This window comes from Vulpes lagopus, chromosome 2 (genome assembly GCF_018345385.1).
Source record: "Vulpes lagopus strain Blue_001 chromosome 2, ASM1834538v1, whole genome shotgun sequence".
In the NCBI taxonomy this organism is placed as follows: Eukaryota; Metazoa; Chordata; class Mammalia; order Carnivora; family Canidae; genus Vulpes; species Vulpes lagopus.
In genome coordinates, this window is record NC_054825.1 from 149,166,742 (window position 1) to 149,187,130 (window position 20,389).

At 42.3% G+C, this 20,389-nt stretch overlaps 1 protein-coding gene across 2 annotated transcripts in view; it reads right to left on the reverse strand.

Moving 5' to 3' along the window:
* Positions 1 to 20,389, reverse strand: part of RFX3 (regulatory factor X3) — a 435,833-nt gene that overhangs the window by 359,230 nt on the left and 56,214 nt on the right. Inside the window, exon 2 of one of the 2 annotated variants that reach the window (XM_041737032.1) lies at positions 18,284 to 18,362. The exons of the other annotated variant lie outside the window; for it this stretch is intronic. The gene's annotated coding sequence lies outside the window, so the exon portion shown is untranslated. The remainder of the gene's footprint in view (positions 1 to 18,283; positions 18,363 to 20,389) is intronic. 2 annotated transcript variants of the gene reach the window in all.

Here is a 20,389-nt window from a genome sequence, read left to right on the forward strand (position 1 = left end):
TAGAGGGAGAAGCAGGCTCCAAAGGCAGATGTTCAACCACTGAGCCACTAAGGTGCCCCCCAGCCCATGATTCTAAACATTTGTGATTAACCCTCCTTCTCCAGGATAGGGGGGCCTACCTATTTAGCTCTAGATTTCACTAAAAACAAAGACTCAAGCAAGAAAATTCATGCTTCTAGCATCTTGCCTCCAAACTAAGCGAACACTATCTCTATTAGTTAAGCTTTGGTTCTGCTGTAAGTGATAGAAAGCCCCCCATAATAGTGGTGCCAGCAAGTTTGAAGTTCTTTTCTCTCAGCATCTGGAAGTAAGGGATTCAGGGCTACTTATGTGCTCTATAGTGACAGTGACTCCTATTTTGTTGCTCTGCTACACACAACCTCCATTCCCAAGACTGCCTTGAGGTTCAAGATGTCTGTAGCCGTCAAGCCTATCTGCAGAATAGCAGGAATGCACAAAAGGAAGGAGAAGGGAATGCCCCCCTCCTTTAAGAAACTTCTAGAAATTAAACACACCACTTCTACCTACATCTTACTAGCCTGAATCTAGGCACATCACTATACTAGGTGCAACATGGACCAGAAAATGGAATACTATGTTCTCAGCTAAAACTATAGGGTGCTGTTGCTGAGAGAAATGAGGAGAGTGAAGCTGTGGGAACTGTCACTATGCCATATCAAGTCCCCATAAGTTCATATGCCAGTAAGTCCCTCTGGTGTGGTGACTCATACATAATGTAGTAGGTGATTAGAGAATGGTGTTCAATTGGTTCCTAAATCGTGATCATTTAAATTTGTTAAGTTTCCTAATTTCTTAATGTCTGTTCATTTTGCCCGCTAACGCAGGAGCAGATAAAGAAGAATATAATTCAAATGCAATAACAAAAATATTTTTAAAAATAATCACATTATGTTATTGGCTTTAGAAACTGGATTTGTTTTCTAATAACAGATATTCTTAAAGTGGATTCTATATGAAAATGACAAACAGAATGTGCACAGATGCCTTTTGTGGGGCGGGGGGGATCTTTACAGAAGGCTGATCTCTGATTCCATCAATACAGATTCTGATTCAGAGTGCTTGGGGTTGGGCCAAGAAAGGAATTTTCAGTAGGTACCCACGGTAACGACCATGAGAAACACTACCATAAGACACAGCAGCATGGGCTGTCTTCACCTATAGTTTGCTCCCTCAAAGCTCAGCACAGGACCACATCTTTAAAAGTATGATTACAAAGTCCAGAATGTCATCATTTTTCCTGTGTCTTCTGTAAATTACTGCTAACTCCAGGCTTCACGTATTTCTGGAGTTTCCTCTCCAAAACCACTATCTCCTTCCTATTTTTGCATTATTCCTGATTCTTTCCTATACAGCACACTCTCAGGTTCTCTACAGCCCAAGAAAAGACACCTGAGAAGCCTTGAGGACCTGCTGGAGGAAATGCTGGTTTGGCAAGAATGGAATGGATGCTATTTGCCATTACATTCATTCATCTCATCTCATCTCTAGATTGGTTAAGCAGATGTTGGTTGGATATCCAATTCTTGATTTCCTGTGGGGTCATAATCTCAGGGTTGTGGGATGAGGCCCCTGTTAGGCACTGTGCTCAGTGTGGATTCTGTTCGGGATTCTCTTTCTCCTCCTCCCTCTACCCCTCCCTGCACTCATACTCTCGAAATAAATATTTTAAAAAATAAAATTTAAAAAATAAAGATAATAAAAATGTTTTTACTCAGTGTACTAATAGTATAGCTAATAAGCATGTATCTTAATGTAATACCCGATGTAATATTTGGCTTCAGATAGAATATACTAAAAAAAAATTATAGAGTTTTGATATTGAGTTCATCTTGTGATTCAATGTTTCCTAAAATGTGCTATACATCTTATGTACATGTAATTAAGTGATATCTTTGAAAATTTTAAATTTGAGTAGTTTCGTATTTATTTTTACTCTTACCTGCATTTATGGCAAACAGCTCTAAATTTCTATTAGTGGAAATGATATAAAGTTTTCTTTGAATTTTTAGAGAAAAAATGGGTTAATTTAATGAAGAATATTAAGTAAAGGTTGTTTAAGCAAAATGAGAATAATGTTCTTGCAACAGTAAAAGCATATTTCTCTTAATAAAGCCAAAATAATCTGAAAAAAATTACAAATTCCACATCTAAGAGTTGGGTTGTTTTGAGTGTATCCATTCACCTCCCTAACCCTGTTTCTTCATGTGTAAAGTAGGAATAATAACAAACTCAGAGGATTACTGTACTCAATGAAATAATTCACATAAATAATGTATTCAGTATTGACAATTAATATTATTAATGTGGACCTGATTTTCATGTGCACTATATTTTCATGTTCACTATCTTGATGTTCAGTGTGAAATCTGCCCAGATACTGAAAGAAGATCGTCTGGTCTTAAAATGAAAAATTGGCTTCTCAACAGATGGCCTTAGAATAGAGGTGGTAAATGTCTATCAATAGCCTATAAGTAACTTATTATCTATCCATTCAGTGCAATACCATGCAGCCATTAAAAGAAATGAGAGCTTGCTAGAATGTAGGTATGATGCTTTGGCTGAAGTTGGCACCCTGAACAAAGGTGCCTTTCAGCAGAAAGGTCCCATGTGGTAGAACAGTAGGTTAGAAGACATCTCATCTCTAATGACATTATGGAGAACAGACACCATACCAACCCTGGCCTGCCTCCTTCCAGACGTCAGTATAAAAAAGACAAGCAAAAAACTACCTTCTTTAAGCTGATGTTACTTTGGGGTTTTATTGTTTCCAGTTGAAGAAAATAAAAACCTAGACAATATGTGATTACAGGATGTCATAGCAAGTAGCACTAGTCACAGAGGGCCCCCCACTCCCTGTCCAGTCTTGGAAGATCAAGGAGGAGCTTGTAAAAAAAAGAAAGAGATATGAGATAGATTCAAATATGTGAATGTGGATCCAATTCTAATGCAGGAACATCAAGAGAAATGGTGGGGGGATATAGGACAATGTTTTAATAATCACATAAAAAGGACATATATATGTATACATATGTATAGCATCTATAGTATATATATATATATATATATATATATATATATATATATACACACACACACACACAGGCACAGAAAGAAGGGACAGCTAAAGACTGGGGTGGCAGGGGTAAGGGCAGAGATATTTGAGGATTTGAAAAGTCTTTATAGAAGAAATGAAGGTTGAGGGCATTTTTGAGTTGAGGGTGGTTGGCTAACAAATGGAAGCTCAGGTAGCTGGGACAGAAACAGCTCCTGGAACACAGACACAGATACATGAAAAAGCCTGATTTTGTGAGTGTGACCTCTCTGTAGAGATACAAGCACCTCAGAATGGCTGGAGTGTTCAGTGCTGTGAGGTGTACCCTGGGGCATGGCCAGAACCGAGCCCGAGCCAGTTGGTGCCAGATTGCAGAGAGGCTTAATGCTGGGCTAAGAAGGGGTAAGGTAGGGAGCAGGGTGTCACCTTCAAGGCAAGAAATAATATGCTCAGGACTGGGGTCTTGAAAATCACTTTGGTCACAGGGAGGAGGATGGTTTGTCATGTGAGACATGTGAGGGGGCCATCACTCTAGTCCAGACTGAAAATGAGGTTCTAGAACCCCCTAAGCAGGGGCCATGGCAATGGGGGAAGGAGAACAGGCAGCAGGCCAGAGGATCTGGGGATTACTGCAAGTTGAAGGAAACTGAGAGGCCACAGCTGATGTCTAAGTCTCTTGGTGGATACAGCATCTAGAACACGGTGAAGGAGGTTATGTTGGGGGTAGCTGCAGAGACGGTGAATACAGTTTAGAATTCACTGTGTTTGAAGTGTCGAAGGCACATCCAAATGTCTAGTACTCAAGGGAGACAGGGACGTGCATATAACAGATGCCTCTGAGTCTTCGGATAACCTCATGTCAGAATGTTCCAGCCAAAGCCTGTCTGATAAAGTGGCTTTAATAATATAGCACAATACGAATCAATGCAAATGTGAAATGACCTTTCATGTCTTGTGGTTCATTTCCAAGTCATCTGTGTCGTGCTCTAGCATCACAAAGAGGGTTTGGTCCACCTAGTGGAGGACCATTCACAGTAGCTCAAATTTCAAGTCCCTCTGTGGAACACCAATTGGTGGTCCAATCTCCCCCATCGGACCAAAATGGCACAGCTCACCCCAAAAGTTCTGCCAGAAAACATCCTAAAACATACTTGCTATTCTGAGAGTAAGATGATCGGATGGGGTGCTAAAACCAACCAACAAAAAAGGATCCTGAAATGTGCAGCCACGTGGCCTTTTGGGTACCCTGGTAATTGTTTAAACAGAACCCCTGATTTCTAGACCGGGAATGTTTTAAAAGCAGCAGTAAAAGCCGGAAGACTCTTTTGCAGTGGGGAAATGGGATGGCACCCCTGTGAAACCTCGCAGTGATACTTGGCTTTGCCTGGTGTTCAAAGTGACCAAAACGAATCAGGTCCAGAAGAGCATTCAGTAAAGCTGCTTTTCTGACTCTCTGCCTCTGCCCTTCCTGCTTCTGCCACTGAGCAGATTGCAAGAGGCTGGTGCCAACTCTACAACGCTTAATAATAATTCTCATTAGCATGCTGCCTTGGATGTGTATTGCAGAGCAAAATTTAGCTCCTCCTCGGTGTGAATCAAGAGAAGAGCCATGAAATTCTCAGAATGTGCAAAATGTTGGGAGTCCTCCGCAGAGGAGACCCCTCTGGACGGGCAGAGTGCCCTCTCCTTTCTCTCCCCGACATGGTGGGAGAGACAAAGGGATTTGGGTACCAAACTGGGAACCTCTGTGCACCCCCTGCCCCCCACTCGGGGGATTTCATTTGTTTGCGGCTTCCTACATCACAGCCTGATAAGTTCTAAAACCCCGGAGGGCCCTGTGCAACCCCAGGGCCCCTGCCGAGCGACTGTGTTCTGCTCTGGTCCATGCATCTGACCACATGGCAACAGGCCGCGTGTACCTGCAGCTCCATGACTTTCCCGAGGTCACTCACGTTAGTGTTCATTATGGAAGCGAATGGGATGCGGTTTACTCTCTTGCAGATGCCAGGGTGACTGAATGACACTCCGAGGAGACACGCACAGCCTTACACGTTCCCAGCCTACTTAACAGGGCCCATATTTCCCACAAAGACTTTCACATGCCATCTGCCATCACATGATACCATGTGCCAGGTCCTTATAAGAAATGTATTGGATCACCCCGTTTCTCACTCCTTCTTTGGAAACGGCAAATTGAACAAGACATTAAGTAGGTTTCACACTGCAGGAATTATGTGCATATGAAATGGAGTGAATGAAAAAGAATTTTTATTATAATTGCTAGCTGCAAAATGGCAAGCACACACCCTTATGAAAAATTTAGAGAAGTTCTCGGACTTCGGGGCTAGCAGAAAAGATACTTGTGTGTGTGTGTGTGTGTGAATTTGCTTGCCAGCAGAATGCCCCCAAAGAAATTTAGAAGCGGAGTCCAGGGCACTTTGTGGTTTAACACATTTTTTTTTCAGTCTCCTGTTGCTACTATTGCTCTGGACCAATCGAAGGCTAAACTCAGTGGTAGAGAAGTTCCACATTGTGAAAGCCGACAGAACATGAGCAAGAGAGAGAACTGGTGCAGAGTGTACCCAGAGAACAAATGAATTAGCACATCCTGCCAGGTCTCATTCCTGAAAGATGGCACTTTCTTTGTTAATTGAAAAGAAATGTAAAATGGGGGAAATGGCAAAAAAAATTTAATAAGAAATAAAAGATCTCTAGCTCTTCTTTTTCTCTTCCCCTTCCTGACCTATGACAGCACACTGTAATGTTTCTGTCTTGCATTTTCATGTATTATTCTGATACCTGTCTGTAGGGAGCCTAGAACGGGCTGCCAGAGAGACAGTCTATAATTGAATGTTCTTTCAAGAGAAGGACTTCTATCAGGCCTGCCAAGGGAATAGGAGCTCCACCTGCTGACTTTTTTATGTTTGCCGACTCTGAAAGAATGCAAAGCATAAAGAAGTTGAATGGCAGTTATTTCTTTTATAATTTCTCAGTGGAAATATAGTTTTCAAAATTATTGATAAGATGTATCAGTCCAACCAGGACTTTCAAGACGAAATTGCAATCTATAGCTTGTCTTAAGAGTGGGGATTATATCTGGCTTCTGTGAGCCAGTCTAAGTAATTACTTTAATCTGTAACAACATATAAATTCATAAGTTGTTGCCACCATGGCTCTTAGGGAATACTTGACTTTTCAAACCCTGCATCTCTCAGCCATAAATTTACAAGACACTGCTGGTCCACGTGTGTGCTGTCCTAAGGAGCTCTAGTCTCTTGTTGCAGATAGTGCGGAAGAAATGCAGGTGGTTTCAATCTAAGGCATAAAGATCAGATCCTGGTGAAAACACAAGCATTTTTAATAGCATAGACGTGCTTCGAGCATATGTTGTCTGCATTTCTGAGAGAAGTTTTGCTTCTAGAGAATACCCATGTACAACCGTAAGCCATTCACTTGTCTTTTCCTTGGTGAAAATTGCCCTGAGGACCACGGAATGCGTTACAAAGCTGCTAAGTCACCTAGCAACGTGAACAGTGGGATCCTTGAGGGCAGGCACATCTGGTTCCTGACAATCTCAGGGCCGCGGCTTTCATTTCTCATTGAGATTTCATTCATTAACAGATGATAAGCAAGTTACTTCTTGGATTCAACTGAAAAAAATGAACCCTTTATTTATGGCTTGGGTTTTGTGCTTAGAAAGACATCTTTACACTATTTTTTTTTTTTTTTAAGATTTTACGTATTATTCATGAGAGAGGCAGAGACACAGAGGCCAAGGGAGAAGCAGGCTCCCTGTAGGGAGCCTGATGTGGGACTCGATCCCAGGACCCAGGATCATGACCTGAACCAAAGGCAGACGCTCAACCACTGAGCCACCCAGGTGGCCCTTACGGTATTCTTCTGTGTATTCTAAGTACTTTTCTGCACTCACATGAACCACCAGAAGTAGCAAAGGTATACATCCTGACGTATCCCCTCGGAGGGGGGCCTGAGTTAGCTGCTTTTTGGTCTTCCCATGACTCCTGCTGGTCGCACACTATGTGCCACATGAGTCGCCACCTCCCTGTTCTTGAGGGGTGGTCCCCTGACTCCCTCCTCCTAGTCCAGTCAGGGTTCTTCTCTGGGATCCACACAGGGACAGTGGGAGGGAGATGCTAAGCTGCAGCTGCTGGTGGCCATATCCTCTCCCAAATCTGGCGACAACCTGGCTGATGTGGGAAAAACAAGCCGGTCCTTAAGGCTAAGTCAAGGCTGATGGAGACAAGAGCCTGAGTGGGAGGGAAGAGTCTCAGCAGGGTCAACTCTTATTTCCGTCCGCGAGGCCCTGGTTCCTACAGCCCCTCCTTTGTTCCTGCGGGCTACCCTGTCGTCTCCCTGCGAGTCCTGTTTCTGGATTACGTGACTTGGTGATGGGTTTCTGTTGTTCACACCAAAAGAGGCCCGACTGCCACAGCTCTGTACGACAGACGTGCGAGTATGCGGCTTGACAATTAAATACTTGTGGGGAAGTGAAGAGGCCTCATTTTCTCTATTGAGACTAGAATTACAAAGGATGGAGAAAGAGGAACAGAAAAATCTCTCAAGAGTATTAGATAACGACAAAACCCAGCGTTTGTGTAGTGCTCTACAGCTTTCAAAGTGCCTTCACAACCAGCTTCTCGTTTGACCCCCATGGTAAGTCTGTGAAATGGAGAGTGTATACAGTGTATAATTATACGTATTTATAAACATAACAGAACAGCAAGTGGAAGCTTTTCCTGTGGTTCTGGAATTGTAGTGTGGGTCCAGAGTTGAGCACAAAGGATCCTAGGAGTTTTGCATTCTCTTTCAGGAGGACCTCCAGTTTGGGGGCCCAGCCACTCCCTGTACAGGCTTACTGGGAAGAGCCACTTTGGAGAACCCACACAACAATGAACCCCAGACCCAGGGAGAGCCAAGAGAATCCCTTGTGAATGTCGGGGCATCTGTAAGAAGAGGCGTCTGGCCTCCCCGTGGCCAGCTGGACATCCGTTTTGCCAACATTGCTGCCTGCCGACCTCTAAACGGAGCACAAGGAAAGGGCAATGGAGAAACGGTGGTGTGGGAAAGCCCTGGTCAGAGAGGATCCTCTCCAAGGCCACAAAGCCAGGCAGAAGCTGAGCTGTGGTTTCAAGCTAAGCCACTCATGTTCACATGGTAGCGCGCATCTGAACCACAGGGTGGGAGACTTGGGAGACTCATTAGACTGCTCACCCTTCTCCCCCCAAGTCTCTGATTCAGGAAGTTTAGTGAAGAGCCCAAGACTCTGCATTTCTAACAAGTTTCCAGGCGATGCTGATGCACCTGGCCACACAACTCCACTTTGAGACTGTTAATCTAGACCACTCATCCAGACCAGCTCACTTCAAATTCGAGAATTCTCATACACTGTCACGCAGCGTCTCTACCACTCCACCAAGAGGTGTTCACTCCCTATCATGCTGCTGACATCCCATTGATATCCTGAGATATAATTTTCCAAGACACAGTACTTCCCATCAAATACACACTTTGGGCACATCACTCTGCAATTTTGTGCTACAGATCTGAAATGTAACGAACGCTCTCTGGGACATGAGCTACAAAAGCTGATGTCCGAGGTGAAAATTCGGAACGAGGTAGTCCGTGTTGCTTTTCTGTGCATTTTAATTAAGAAGCATGCGGTCTAAAAGCAGGGCTGAACAGTGGCAGTGTACGTGAGAAATGGTGACTTTGGCTTTGCACATAAAATGTACATCAGGAGAAAAAAATAAAGCAGAAAATAAACAAGATGAACTCAAAATACTGTAGCAAATGTTGGGCTGAAACACTGCCAGGTGTGGAGGTGTAGAGAGATGAACACACATTTTGGTGGCAAGGCACAGAACTGTTTAAATCCTTTTGCTGAAGTTTCTGAAAACTGTAATTTTGGCATGGATCTAGGAGTAGAGTTACTGGATTCATCACGGAGGGAAACCAACAATATTCCATGAGAATTGCCCTGTCCGGCCTTGGATGTTGTGTAACTAACTCCTCTGAAACATCACCTCCACGTATGCCAAAGAATAGAACAGAGAAGTGAATCCAGAAATTTTTTTCAGACAATAAGAATATACCAGAAGGTGTGAATTCTCCGTGAATGGTATTGAGTTTATGTTCTCCTAAGTAATTAAGTAATGTTCCTCCAAAGGACTCAAAATGCTGTTTTTGGATACACGAGAATATGTATACACAGGTGTATATATATGTTTTTTTTTCTTTAAGTTGTTTTATTAAGGTTAGTTTACTACAAATTCAAAAACGTAGAATTTCTTCTTATCGATGTTGATGGCAGGGGAAATGTTTGAGGTGGGAGAAGCCAGGGTACACATGTATGGCAGTGACTAGAAACTTTAAAATAATGATCCATTAAATCTTCATTTATTACCTGGAAAGTAGTTGATGGAAGGCAGGATGGAGGCAGGTACCCCTAAACTCATCTGTCCTGCAGAGTAACTAATGAAGTGTTCTAGCCACCACCTAGTCATTGCCACCATGGGAGAGGTCCTATAGCCTTGAACTTTGGATTCTAGAACTCAAGGCTTCATCAGGAGAAGGGAAGACTGAGGACCATGTGCTCTGCCCACATGTGCTTCAGGCCCCTACCTACGTTTCTGACTGTGAGGTCAAGACCCAACCTCACACAGAAGTGGAAAAGAAAGCCCCTGACCCAATGACCTGTCTTTGTGTCTCCGAGCCCTGTGAAGTGGGTTTTGTTTTTGTTTCTTTTTTAAGGCAGGATTTCCAAACACTGAACCACTGTTTGGAAGGAAGATAGAAAAAGAAGTAGAGGATGCTAGCATGAGACCATGAAGGAAGGAAGCATGAGAAATTTATGTATCTTGGTGAGAGAGGGTTTTTTTTTTTTTTAAGATTGGAGAGAGAGAGAGAGAGAGAGAGAGAGAGAGAGAGAGAACATGAGGGGAGGAACAGAAAGGAGAGGAGCAAGTAGACTTCACATTGAGCAGAGCCTGACATAGTCCTTGATTCCATGAACCTGAGATCATGACCTCAGTTAAAACCAAGAGTCAACACCCAACTCCTACGCCACCCAGGCACCCCTGTATTGGTGAATACCTTTGGAGGGGTGGCACGTGGGTAACTCAGTCAAGTGTCTGCCTTCGGTTCAGGTCATGATCTTGGGGTTCTGGGATCAAGCCCAGCATTGGGCTCCCTGCTCAGAGAGGAGTCTGCTTCTCCCTCCCTCTGCTGCTCCCCTTGCATAAGGAGAGCATAAGCTCTCTGTCAAATAAATAAAGTCTTGAAAAAAAAAAAAAAAGAAATACCTTTGGGTTCACCAAAACTTTTCTTCCTTGGCTATTTCCACATGACTAGGTTTGAAGGTAATCCAAATTTTATTATTGCAAGCATCATAATAATACCAGTAGAGTGTGTGTGTATAAATGATCTGTGTGCAACTTTGCTAACTTATCATCACTATAGTGTGCAGAGGGAGGTATTATCTTAATCTGACAGGTGAAGAGGTATTATCTCAATCTTAACCCTTAAGTTGAAGGGTAGGGACTAGCACACCATTTATGAAGGAGTGAACTGGGCTGATTCCAAACTGGCTCTCAGACTCCAGAGCCCCGATGTTTCCGGTTGCCTCCATGTACTTGGAGGGGGAGGGAGGAGGGAGGGTTTAGTGGGATCTGAGAAGTAAAGATATTCCTTAGTGGTTAACATCTCATGATGGCTTTAGCCGTAGGTATTTGAGAGTTGGGACATGGCATAAACCCAAGATAAGGGAAGAAGAGAAAGAGAAAGCCACTTAGGAATGACTGTGGGGATGGCCATCCTGGGAGGAAGGACCAATAAAATTAAACCAGCTTTTTAGGGATCCCTGGGTGGCGCAGCGGTTTGGCGCCTGCCTTTGGCCCAGGGCGCGATCCTGGAGACCCGGGATCGAATCCCACATCGGCTCCCGGTGCATGGAGCCTGCTTCTCCCTCTGCCTATGTCTCTGCCTCTCTCTCTCTCTCTCTGTGACTATCATAAAAAAAAAAAAACAAACAACAAACCAGCTTTTTAACCTGATTGAGGACAGTCCCTGGCTCTGCTATCCAGGGCATGTATTGGTTAATCAATTCAGCACATACGCGTTGGGTGATAGTTTTTTATGGAGCACTTAACTTGGGTTCATAAGTCATAGCCCCTGCTTTTAGGACACCCGTGCAATGGTTCTCAAACGATCGCAATTAGATCCCACGCCCTGGGCTGAAGGCAGACATTCAACCACTGAGCCACCCAGGCGTCCCTAGCCCAACATTTTGGTCTCAGAGATAAGGAAGCTGCTTCAAGCCACAGAACAACTCAGGAGTGGAGCCTGGCTATGGATCCTATTCTTTCAGATCCTCTCCAGATAATCTTAGTGGTTCATCATAACCATTAGCCTGCATAGGAGGCAGCATTTAATTGCCTAAAGTGAAAATTTTAACATCTGCCCAAGTCCTATTTACAACGAGCCTCCTCCCCACTCCCCCGAGGACCTCAGTCCCGCCTTCACTCCATATACAGTGAGAGTCCAAGAGACCCTCAAGCGGAAGCATCTCTGGAGAGTCTGATTATTCCTTAAGCCCCACAAGAGGACAAGAAGACACACAGAGCTTTCCCCAGGTGGTAAATGCCCAGCTCCTGCCAAGCCTTCTTTGCTCTCTGGGTGCCTCTCCAGCCCCTCCGCCAGCTGCTGTTTTCATTCCTATCATTATTTATGTCCCTCTGAGGATGGCAGAAGGCTGCCAGCCTGCTCTGTCCTCCCCAGACTCTCTCATCCCACTGTTCCCTAAAGTGCCTGCCATCCAGCCTCTGGCCCATTTCTTTCTCTAGCTCTTACATTATTCCTCCTTCTCCATCAGGCCTTAACTGTCACATCGCTCGACTCTGCCACCATTGCCAACGCTGCTGCTGCTGCTGCTGCTGCGGCTGCGCTCAGCTGGCATTTTGACTGTAAGCACCACCATTTCCAGGGAAAATTCTGGCTGCCCTGCTTGTGACATTCTCCTCCATCCCCAGTTACATTTGGTGGATCTCTGTTAAGATGGGCTCAGGACAGACACCAGGTGGAAACTGTCCTGTGTTCTGCCACGGGCACACTTGCTGCCACCAGCCCTAGTGGCTCTGCTCCATGACCATACTCTGGGTCCTCTGACCCTCCTCCTCTCTTTCACAGTGTCTTCCTCCCATATAGGATATTATTAGCTCTCTAGAGTCCCCCAAACTATTTGACGGTGACCATCTTGTACGGTTGTTGAATCTAAGGACTTTGGCCAACACCCAGAGTTTGAGTGACAACTCTGGTGCATACCAGGCATGTGATTGTGGGCCTGCACTGACCTCTCTGAGCCTTTGTAAGTGGGGACACCAGAGATGCCTACCTTGTAGTGTTCTGAGGATTAAATGGGAGGGTGCACATGAAGTACCTACGCAGCACAGTATTTGGCACATAGAAATTGCTCGGGAACCTCCACTGTTGGTACGGCATACCTTGTAAATGTTCTGTCGACAGATTAGGATCTGTGTAAATTCCTTACAGAGGAAGCAGATCACAGGCAGTCAGACTCTCATCACTCATAATGATTGATGTCAATCAACAGAAGTCCTGTCATTAACCACGAGCTCCCCATCAGAGCTGCACATCTTGCTGCTACTCTCAACACAGCTTGGTGACTTTTCACTCTGTCCATTCTGTTTTCTGTGTGATTCCAAAGGCTACCCCTTTGTTTTCAGGTGAATGCATAGAGCTGTATACCCTTCTGGATTCCCATGAGGAATTCTGTTATAGAAATCATTTTCTCTTAAAATTGCCTTTGCTCAGAGATCAGACTCTTATTTCTCAACATTATTATTCTTTTTACAAAATACTTTGGCTTAACATTTTTGCTCAAATATTTTCCATATCATTTTAGTTAGGATGTAGCTGAACTGCTATAACCAAGAAACCCCAAATATAATGGCTTAAATATAGGGTAGACGTGTGTTTTTCTCTCTCATGTAACAGCTCAGAGGAATGCGTGCGGTCCAGGGCACATCCATGACCCTGGGTTACTTCTGCCTTGTCCTACCATCTCCTGGGGTGTTATCCACATCTGTGCTTGAAGCTATTTCATCTGGATGTCTAAATTCTAGAAGAAAGGAAAAGGCAGCATCCAGGGGAAGTGGTTTCATCTTTACAGAAGAGCTCAGTGAGGTCTCGCACATCATTAATACTCACATACAGAGGCACCAGGGTGGCTCCATTGGTTGTGTCCAACTCTTGATTTTGGCTCAGGTCATGATCTTAGGGTGGTGAGACCGAGCTCTACGTCAGGTTCCATGCAGGATGTGAAGCCTGCTTAAGATGCTCTCTCTCATGTGGCACCTGGGTGGCTCAGTTAGCTAAGTGTCTGCCTTTGGCTCAGGTTATGGTCTTGGGGTCTTGGGATCAAGCCCCTCATTGGGCTCCCTGCTCAGTAGGGAGCCTGCTTCTTTCTCTCCCTCTTTCCCCAGCTCATGCTTTCTCTCACTTGCACGCTCTCTCTCAAATAAATAAATAAAATCTTTTAAAAATTCTCTCTCTCTCCCTCTACCCCTCCCCACCTCCCCACTTATGCTCTCTTTCTCTCTCTCTCTCCCTCTCTAAAAAACAAAATAAAACTCATATCCATTGGCCTAAATTGAGCCACTATCTAGCTGGACCATCTTTCCAAGAGGTTAGACAATGTAATCTATAGCTATGTGGTCCTCTATTACTAAAAGAAGGAGGTAGAATCAATACTGGGGACATTGAGTGGCCTGTGCCATAGATATACATGATTAAAAACTCAGCTAGAGGGGTGCCTGGGTGACTCAGTTGGTTAAGCATCTGCCTTCTGCTCAAGTCATGATCTCAGGGTCCTGGGATCAAGCCCTGCATTGGGCTCCCTGCTCAGTGGGGAACCTGCCTCTGCCTCTGCCCCTCACCCTTGCTCATGTGTCTCTCTCACTCACTGAAATAATTTTTTTTTTAAAGGACTCGGCTAGGATGGAGGGGGTGTGTTGTGAAATTAACAGACATCTTCCCACTGTCTCATCTTCACCACTCCTCCAAAGGGAAATACTAGGGTAATCCAACTCTGTACTTTTTAGCTATTTTGATGACTTACCTGTTTATCTCTAAATAGTCTATAAAAATCATGTATCTCCTTATAATACCATGTTGATTTCCTGTAATCCCTAACTAGGTATTTTTCCTCATGCTGAGGAACAACTAAAAAAGTTGGATGAAATACAAAAAGCAGCTCCTCAAAAGCATCAAAGGCTTGCAAGACAGGAAGGAGACTTGGGGTTAAGATGTAAAAGAAGACAAGAAACTAGAGAGACACCCAGTCCTCTACATGGTTTTTTACCTGAGGGCTTTTGCCAAGGTTAGGGAAGCAGCTGCAGAGCTGAACCACCATTTTGGTGACATTCTAAGGCTGTACAAACAGAAGTAAGACTGCAGCCTGCCAGGAGTATGGAATATATATATATAATTTATTTATTTAGAGAGAGCAGGGGGAGGGGCAGAGGGGGAGAGAGAGAATCTTAAGCACACTCTGCACTTAGTGTGGAGCTGGATGCCGGGCTTGATCTCATGATCATGACATCATCACCCTGAGATCATGATCTGAGCTGAAACCAAGAGTCAGAAACTTAACCAACTGAGCCACCTGTGCACTCCAGGAGTAGTGGTTTAATAAATCAAGCCCGCTTTGAGTTGAAAATCTGGAAACCATTCCCTCAACATGAGGAGTAACTGCAAGTAAAACAGCCTTTGTCTGGATTTGCAGTCAGGTGTGCCTTATTTAATGATGCGAGCAACTCAAACACATTATATTAAGATATTCCCGGAATGATAACCCTAGTGCTATTTGCACAAGCTAATGAGTATCTTCTCAGAAGGAAGACATCACCATGCCAGACCTCGCATTTTCCTTCAAATAATTTGTAAAATATACTCTCGAACATGCACAAAAAGTAACCAGGTTTATGAGACCAGGGGATGCAATGTGGAATAACAGAAGAAAGATAAACAGTAGAAAGAGAACCCCAAACTTGAGTTATCAGACATGATTCATAAAATCACCATGCTTGCTATATTTATGAAAAAATAGTCAAAGCCTCAATATATCAGAAGTGAACTGGAAGCTCTAAAATGCAATGTAGCACATTAAAAAACAAAAACAAAACCCCAAGCTTAAAACTACAAAGAAGAAAATATCCAGAATGTAGCACAAAGAGACAAAAAGAAGATCATTCTAAAAGAGAGAGTAAGAGGTATATGGAATATCAGTGAGAAATTTTAGTATAAAAAAAGGTGAAGTAAGAGAAAGGGATGGAAGTAAAATTTGAAGAAAGAATAGCTCTGTATTTTTCAAAAGCAATAAAGCCATCCATACAGAGTTTCAAGAATCCCAATGAACCCTATATAGATTAAATAAACCTGCACCTAGACACACAGGCAAAAAATAAAATCTTTAAAACAGCCTGAGGAAAAAAGAACCATTTCAAAAGAAGGACATTTAGACTCAGCATTCACTTTTCTGGAGTAACAAAGGAAGCAGAAAGCAACAGAATGATATTTTAATTAACATTAAAGTTTGATATCATAAGAAAATAAGTTGCTATTTATAATTAAACTACTTCAAAAAGTGCAGTAAGAGTACAACTTGGAAGCTAGTAGAGACAAAAAAAAATTTAGAATGTTACAAAGGGCAATCTAAGTAGAACAGTTGGGATAAGTCACACAAAATAAGACTACAGATTTAACTCACACATATCAGTAATTACATTGAACATAAAAGAACCAAATATTCAGTTTGAAGAAGGGATGTGCAGATTGCATGTAAAACAAAAGAAAACCCAATTATACACTGTTTACAAAGACATATTTAAAAATATAAGGATACAGAAAGCTTGAGAGTGAAAGGAAAAAGAAAAATCATTTAAATACTAACTCCAAGAATTCAACTGCAGCTATATTAATAACAGAGTAATCTCAAAGATGAAAAGCTGCAGCATAGTCTCTACAGAGAAATGGTATTTCTGTTTAATGATAAAATGTCCTACTCCATAAAGAAATCATTTAAAATTTGAATGTGACTAATAACATGCCCTAAAAATGCATGAAGCAAGAATTGACCTAACGAAAAAAAAATAGACAAAAGTGAGAAAAAATTAATCTCTCTCAGTAACTGATAGAACAAAGCAAAAAAAGGAATATGAGATTTAAACAATATGTCCAATAAAATTGACCTAATAGACACAACTTCAAAGTACACATTCTTTTTAAGATAAACACAGCCATAAAATTCTCAATGATGTATTAAAATGTATCTCCTAATACAATGAAACTATAATAGATATGAATAAAAATGGGCAGAACATTCCCATAAGAAATCTTCTAAATAATTATCAGGTAAAAGAACAATCACAATGGAGGTTAAAAATCCTTTGTATTGAGCACTGATGAAAATACAATAAATCAAAACTTGAAGAACAGCTAGCTAATGCAGTACTTACGAGGAAATTTATAGCCTTCAATGAATATGTCAGAAAAGAAGGCTAAACCAGCAGTGATCTATGTGTCTATTTGAAGAAATTATTAAAGAACAGCAAATTAAACCCACAGAAATTAGAAAGAGATAATAGAGAAACGTTCAATACTGAGGATCAATAAAGCTACAATTTGATTCTTTGAACAAGTTGATAAAAGAGATAAGACCCTGAAGGGATTGCTTTAGGCAGGAAGAGAGAAGGCACATTAACCAATACCAGGAATTAAAATGGGGATATCACCACCGATTCGATAGACTTTACAAAGATTGTTAAGCGGCTGCTGTGAATCACTTTATGTCAACGCATTAAAAAATTTAGATGAGATAGAGAAATTCCTAGGCAAATTTAACTTACCATTCAAGAGATCGATACTGTGAACAATCCTATAAAATTGACTTACCAGTTAAAATCTTTCCCAAAAACAAAATTGTAGGTCTACCCAGATTGTTTCAGTGGTGAGTTCTATTGAACACTTATGGGAGAAATTATTACAGGCTTAAATCACTCTTCCAGAGAATTAAAAATATGGTGCAGCCCCAAAATTGACTTTATGAGACTGGCATAACCTTGATACCAAAACCTGACAAGCGCAGTAAGAGAAGGGAAAGCTACCAGCATTCTCCCTCATGAATATAGATGCAAAATTCCTCCATAAAATATAAGCAAGCATATGACCAAGTTATATTTCCCCAGGAATATAAAGCACAAGGTCATTGAATTCAACAGCCATTCATAATAAAGACATGTAAAAAAGTTAAAAAGGGACCTTTCTTATGCTGTTGTAAGAGATCTACATAAAAAAAAAATCTTCTAACAAATATTGTTAAAAAGGTTGAAAGTTTTCCTCCAAGATTGGGACAAAGTGACAGAAGAAAGATATTATCTTTCAACATTATGCCTTTTAACACTACTGACAGGTAGAGCAAGGCAAGAAAAGGAAATAAAGATCAGGAAAGTAGTAGGAAAGCTCTTATTATTTGAAGAATATATAATTGTATATGTAGAAAAAAATCACTACAAATTATTCAAATTCATAATTGAATACAATTTACAACTTCGCAGGCTAAAATTCAATACACAAAAATCAATATTTTCTGTGTCATTAATAATAGAACATATATATAAGATATCCAAATAAGAAATGTCTAAGGCTCTTCCAAAAAGAACTATAAAAGCTTATCAAGAGACATTTAGGGAGACCTAATAAATGGAGAAGTACCCTATGAACATGGATTGGAAACTAAATGCTGTAAAAATGCATTCTTCCAAGGTTGATATATAGATTCAGTGTATCTCAATCAAAATCCCAGGAGGCAGCCTGGGTGGCTCAGTGGTTTAGCTCCGCCTTCAGCCCAGGGCCTGATCCTGGAGACCCAGAATCAAGTCCCAGGTCAGGCTCCCTGCATGGAGCCTGCTTCTCCCTCTGCCTGTGTCTCTGCCTCTCTCTCTCTCTCTCATTCTCTCTCTCTCTCTCTCTCATTCTCTCTCTCTCTCTCTCTTTCTCTCTCTGTCTCTCATGAATAAATAAGTAAAATCTTTTAAAAAAAAAAATCCCACAAGACTGTCCTCCCTGCCCTGCTCTGGCTCTACCTGTCTATCCGTACACTGCTACCACACTCACCTGGTATCAGGTGGAGTCGGTTCTCCCAATTTGTTCCTCATCATCAAGAAGATCTTGGCTAATTTTAGCCTTCTGCATTCTAAAATAAAATTAGAATCCGTTTATCCAATTCCATTAACCAACCAAAGAGACCTACCCATACCGGGACACTAAAACTATGGCAAATGCAGCAGTACAGGAAAGAGGGAAACAATATGTTTTTTTAAAAAATGGAACTAGGAGCACCTGGGTGGTGCAGTTGGTTGAGTGTCTGCCTTTGGCTCAGGTCAGGATCTCAGAGTCCTGGGATCGAGCCCCTAGTTGGGCTCCCTGTTTAGTAGGGAGTCTGATTCTCTCTCTGCCTCCGTGTGTGCACGCACACACATTCTTTCTCCTACTCTCTCAAATAAATAAAATCTTAAAAAAAAAGAAAAATGGAATTAGGATGATTAGCTATTTTAATGGAAAAAGGAATGAAATTTTAGCCCTATGGCACAAAATAACTTAACAGTTATAGATGGATTATAGACTTAATAGTGAAAGGCAAGGCAAGAACACTTATCAGATGATAAAATAGAATATCTTCACAACTTCGCATTAGTGGAGACATTATGCACCTGCACGCAGATTCTATTCTGACACCAATACTGTCTTTATTTTAGGTGAATGGGAATCTGCTATGTCCGCGCTTAATCCCTTGCTAGCCCTCTGGGGGCAATATGCTGTCTGAGGATGTCTTCCCTATTGTCCTGAACCAGGATCAGTAAGACTGTAGGAGACTCCCAGCATCTTTATTGATGGATAGAAGAGGGCTTCTCAAAGTCCTCTGGCCTGGGAACATGAGAACCGGACATCAACTTGACAAGGAAACCATGTACTGTTGGGGGACAGACAACAGTTACTTCTTTCCACCCATTCCTAATTTTAGGTGTCAATTTTCTGTATGTGGGTTAATTGGGGGGAGAGGTGTGGCATGGAGTCAAAAGAACATGAGGTCTCTGCCAAAGTGATTGTTTAAAAAATTTCTTGGTGGCCTGCTGACCTATAATTTGCTTGGGTATTTTTTTTTTAACATTTATTTATTTATTCACGGGAGACATGGAGAGAGAGAGAGAGAGACATAGGCAGAGGGAGAAGCAGGCTCTCTGTGGGGATCCCAATGCGGGACTTGATCCCAGGACCCCCGGATCACGACCTGAGCCAAAGGCAGACACTCAACCACTGAGCCATACAGGCATCCCAATTTGCTTGAGTTTTAAACAAGAAAGCCTCAGGCTGTAAGCAAACAGGGCTTAAATGTGGAAGGCAAGGTTCATGGAAAAGTCAGGCAGACCCTAAATAGGGTTAGAGGTCAGGCAACTCTCTACGCTCTTGAAAGAACTAGCTATTAAAGATAATATCAGACAGTATCTTACTGGAAGGTACAGAAACATCATAAAGCATCTCCCTTTACTCCTCCTCTATTCCTCACCCCTCAAGTCTCTCTGGCCTTTGCCACCATGTCTGAAATTCCACCTTGGAAGGGTTTCTTTAGTTTAAGCTTTGAACCTTATTATAACGTGAGGAAAACCACAGTTACTGGCATTTTGGTAGAAAAGACTTAGTATAGAGAATAGGTCTTGATGAGGGAAAAGCAGGAAGCCCTAACAGGAGTGGCAGTAGGGTTTTCTATGGGGCACAGGGAGAAAAGCAAGAAGCAGAACAGAAAAGAGCAGGTGTCACAGGGAAAGGGTGGGCCGGATATGGTTCAGGTTGGGAGTTCAACAGGCAGGTCTGGGTTAGAATTGAGGCTGCAGGGGCACCTGGGTGGCTCAGTGGTTGAGTATCTGCCTTCGGCTATGTCTCTGCCTCTCTCCAGATCTCCCATGAATAAATAAATAAATCTTAAAAAAAATCAAGCAAATTACAGGTCTGTGTCACTCATGAATAAATAAATAAATAGATAAATCTTTAAAAGAAAGAATCATGGCTGCATTGGACTAGTGTCTTAACTAGTAAGAGCCTTGTTTATCTCGACTGTAAAATGGGAACATATGTTACCTGCATTTGTTTAAGGATCAAAGGGGAAAGCTGTTAAAAAGCACCTGATGGATTGTTTGGACCCAGTGTGAGGGCTCATCAAGTATT